A 4,581-nucleotide genomic window follows, 5' to 3' on the forward strand; every position below is an offset into this window, starting at 1 on the left:
TTAGGCTCAGGCCCAACCCATGGATAACCCATAATATGAGGCCCTTAATTAAAAAAAGTTTAAATCTAGGCCCCGAGTTTTTAAAAGACCTTGATACCCTTATGCATATTGTCAAACCCATAATTAAATAAAATTTAAATCTAGGCCCAAAATTATTAAATCTAGGCCCGAAATTATTAAAATACAGTGCGAAGGTGTAAACAGAAGTTACACATGCATATGGCATGTGTAACCAGAAGTTACACATCCTTATGATATGTGTAATGCAAAGTTACACTTGTATATATATGCAAATAAATAGACATAAAAAAAAAACACAAAAAAAAAGTTATTACTTTAATATTCATATACAATAATTTCTTAGCATGTGTAACTAGAAGTTACACACGCATCTGTTTAGTGTAATTGAGAGTTACATATGTGTCTATCTAGTGTAACTGAGAGTTACACATGCATCTGACTTGTGTATTCAGCGTCAACTCCAGTTCCAGCGAGACCATTACCACGTTTAAGCAATTAGCTTTTATGAAGTTATCTAAAACCTGAAATATAACAACAAGCAATCAGTATTTATACGATTAAAATGAACAGTACATAAAACAATGTATATTTCAGTTTCACAAGCATCTGATTAGTGTAGCTAGCGGTTACACATGCATCTGAATTGTGTAACTGAGAGTTACACATGCATATAACATGTGTAACTAGGAGATACACATTCATATGGCTAGTGTAGCTAGCAGTTACACATGCATATGACTAGTGTAACTAGGAGTTACACATACATATTGATATGTGTACCCAAAATCAGTATGTGTAAGTAAAAGTTACACATCTAAGTAGAAACTACACATCTAATTTGCATGTGTAACTGGTATCTACACATCTAATTAGCATGTGTAACTAATAGTTACACATGCATCTCACTTGTGTAACTAAGAGTTACACATGTATCTAATCAGTCTAATAATCAGTATTATCCTACCATTCTGTAATCTGGAGATAATGCATCATTATTATACATTGTTTGAGGCATGTAATTGAGATCTAAAATGTGGTTTTCAAGAATTATCATCTCATATGAAGGACAAATGATTAAGTCAACAGGGTTGAGCTTTTACCTCTGAGGTGGCAACGACACACTATTCCCAGATATATGAATCCCATGCTTCTTATGAAACAATTCATCACCCTGAAAATTGCAGCACAGTAGTCAGTACCAGACAATACAAGATCCCTAAAATTTTCAAAGTGAAAACCAAAACCAAAGTGACAATACAGGGTTTATCAGTTGACTTCTACTTCTCAGCACTGCTTTCTTTCATATATGTCAACACATATGAGCCTGGTGATAAGGATGAATCAGAGCTTTCTAATTTCTCAGAAAAGTACAACAATTGAGCAATCAAACTCTTTTGTGATTCAAGAGTGTTTTCTGTTGTTTCATCTATAGCCACTTGGATAAACAAACTAACCAATGAAGCAGTTCTCATTCAATTTATCAATTCTGATATCACCAGTGTAATTTATCGACAATTACACGCATCTGTTTAGTGTAATTGAGAGTTACATGTGTCTATCTAGTGTAACTGAGAGTTACACATGCATCTGACTTGTGTATTCAGCGTCAACTCCAGTTCCAGCGAGACCATTACCACGTTTAAGCAATTATATTTTATGAAGTTATCTGAAACCTGAAATATAACAACAAGCAATCAATATTTATACGATTAAAATGAACAGTACATACAACAATGTATATTTCAGTTTCACAAGCATCTGACTAGTGTAGCTAGCAGTTACACATGCATCTGAATTGTGTAACTGAGAGTTACACATGCATATAACATGTGTAACTAGGAGATACACATGCATCTGGCTTGTGTAACTTTCAGTTACACATGCATATAACTAGTGTAACTAAGAGTTACACTTGCATATGGAATATGCCATTTAAAGTGGAACGTTATTCCTACTAACCTTGTTTTTCAGATTGACCAAGACTCGCAGATGGTTCTCAGTACCACCGGAAACAAGGTCATATCCCAATGCGTTCAAGGTCTTCAAGAGTTAACATGTCATAACATAAGAAAATAAACGTTAAGAGAGAGCATGGTACGTATTAGTTTTTAATTTTAAAGGAATATAACCATGTAAAAGCCTTACTTCCACAAACTGTGAGCAATTTTTGAGAACATGTTCTTGATATTAGTTCAACCTAATCGACCATCAATTGATCTAAAAAAAGGCTAGTGTCTTGTCAGTGCGCACAAAAAACGTCGAGACCTGCATAGACATCAATTGATCCAAAAAAGGCTACAACTATATTCAGAAATTATTGTCATAAAAATATTAAGATGCCATAGTCTAAACATTCCAAAAAAAAAACATGTGTATTCAGCTGGTATACATACAAAATGCATGTGTAATTGGGAGTTATATATGCATATGGCATGTGTAATTGTGAGTTACACATGCACCCGTAATACACAAACTACTCAAAAAGTGAAAACAAATAACACTTTTCTGATCAATTAAAGGAGATTAATCAGTTTGTCTTACTACAACATATGGGACATAAGTATCCAAAGTATTGATATCATGAAGAATATGTATTAGCAGTTTAACACGGATATCAGTAAATGGAGAGATCTGTTTTGTGCAAGGCGTATGACATAAATGATAGAGAATAAATCGCGTTTTCGGTACAAGCAACAGAAGTAGGGAAACTTACTGTTTTCAGTGTACCCTTCATATGAAGGAACCTTCCATCCTGAGAAAGGAACCAGGAAAGGAGCTTTAAGATACATAGCTCAAATAACACTGTTTTGCCGCTTCCAGTTGGCGCCAAAATGACCATGTTCATGTCAGAGAAGTAACAACCAGAAAAGCGCTCACTCTGCAACGAATTGAAATACCTGCATCCGCAAGAATAAGATAAACTATTATAACACCTTACTAGTTCAGATCAAGCAAACAACCGAAGCTGAAAAAGTATAACAACGGCGTATCCTCACCTCAGGAGTGGCTACAGAATTACAGACTCAACAAAGTAAATTTGACACTCAGCAATTCCGCCGACCACCTAATCTGCCACTTATACCTATACCTCCAACATTCACACCTTAGCTCCAACTCCAACACCACCACCGGCTCCAAAGCATGCACCTATACCACCACCGGAACTTATTAACCATAGAAGATCCTTCATACAAATAATTTCACTAACATAAATAAAAAAAAATATTACTCAAGACGAACACGCTAACTGAAACAGTTGGGTTTCATGGTGCTTAGCAGGTACACATGTAATGGCTTGTGTAAACGGCAGTTACACATGATATGACTTGTGTAATCTCCGGTTACACATCCATATGTTGTGTAATATCCCGTTACACATCCATATGCTTGTGTAATATCCAGTTACACATGCATATGCTTGTGTACTCAGAGCATATAAATTATCTACATGAGCGCTAGAAGCAGTGATATGACATAGAGCTACTCAATAAATAAGATAAAATGACACTTACAACATATGATGTATCTCAGCTGCAGCTTTCTCCTTCTCACCTGCAACATTACATCCAAGCCACAAATAGCACAACCACATCTCCATCTATAACTCACAGTAACATATTCATTCAAATCCAATGCTAGCCTGCATTTTTGCCTTACTCACCATCATATCTTCACTCCCTTCTTCTGTAAATTTCATTTACAACCAACCATATCACCACCACTAATTTACAATAAATAATACTAGGATAACAAATTCGATTTCATTGACAGAGATACATCAAACTATATAGAATTAGAAGTAAAGTACACAAGATTAAGCAATTCAATCAAAGTTTATAAAATTCATAACAAATACATGGGTAATAGAGATGATGATTCGCTGATTTCGAATCTGAACACCAATTTTCAGTCAAGTCTTAAGATAAACAGATCGATTGATATTCAGTAAGGAAACCTAGAAAAAAAATTGTAACATCTTTCAATATTTTCATCTTAAAAAGCTAAAAAACGATTAAACTGTAACAGATCTGAACTTTGATCATGAGTTCATAGATAAAATTCAGTGAAATCCTAACTTCGAAGATTTCGAGAGAAAAAATTCAAAATTAATAACATATAACTTCAATTGAATTAAGAGATAATGAAAAATGAAGCTTATCTGCACGTCGATTTGATTTCGTAGATGAATCTTCAGATGCAGGATTAAACAAATCATCTTCATCTTCCATATGATCTATCTTTTGATCATATGCAATCGATCTTTGACATAAGTGAAATAACAGAGGCATAGACGAAGAAGATGTGATAGATCGTCGTTGTTGCAGTCGAAGATTTGGATGAAGACGAAGAAATTTGATGCAGTCGAAAATGAATCTCAGGAACCCTAGAAACCATTGTTCTACAACAGAAGAGATAAAGATGAAAGATAAAGAGAATAGAGAAATGAAAAAAAGCTTCTGGGATTCCCTTGTATAAATACTAAAGGGCAATGTTGCCATTATTAAAGTTCGGAATAATTAATTATGGGCCTGATCTAAAGATAATTTGATTTTTCGGGCC

At 34.5% G+C, this 4,581-nt stretch overlaps 1 long non-coding RNA gene across 1 annotated transcript; it reads right to left on the minus strand.

Moving 5' to 3' along the window:
• Positions 1-2,010: 2,010 nt before the first annotated feature.
• LOC113321700 lies at positions 2,011-3,134 on the minus strand. The gene is made up of 4 exons (XR_003346847.1): positions 3,018-3,134; positions 2,735-2,918; positions 2,167-2,286; positions 2,011-2,061 (listed from the first exon to the last, which is right to left on the minus strand). It is a non-coding gene; the product is annotated as an uncharacterized LOC113321700 (long non-coding RNA).
• Positions 3,135-4,581: the final 1,447 nt, after the last annotated feature.

The sequence above is a fragment of the Papaver somniferum genome, chromosome 11, assembly GCF_003573695.1.
Source record: "Papaver somniferum cultivar HN1 chromosome 11, ASM357369v1, whole genome shotgun sequence".
Lineage (NCBI taxonomy): Eukaryota > Viridiplantae > Streptophyta > Magnoliopsida > Ranunculales > Papaveraceae > Papaver > Papaver somniferum.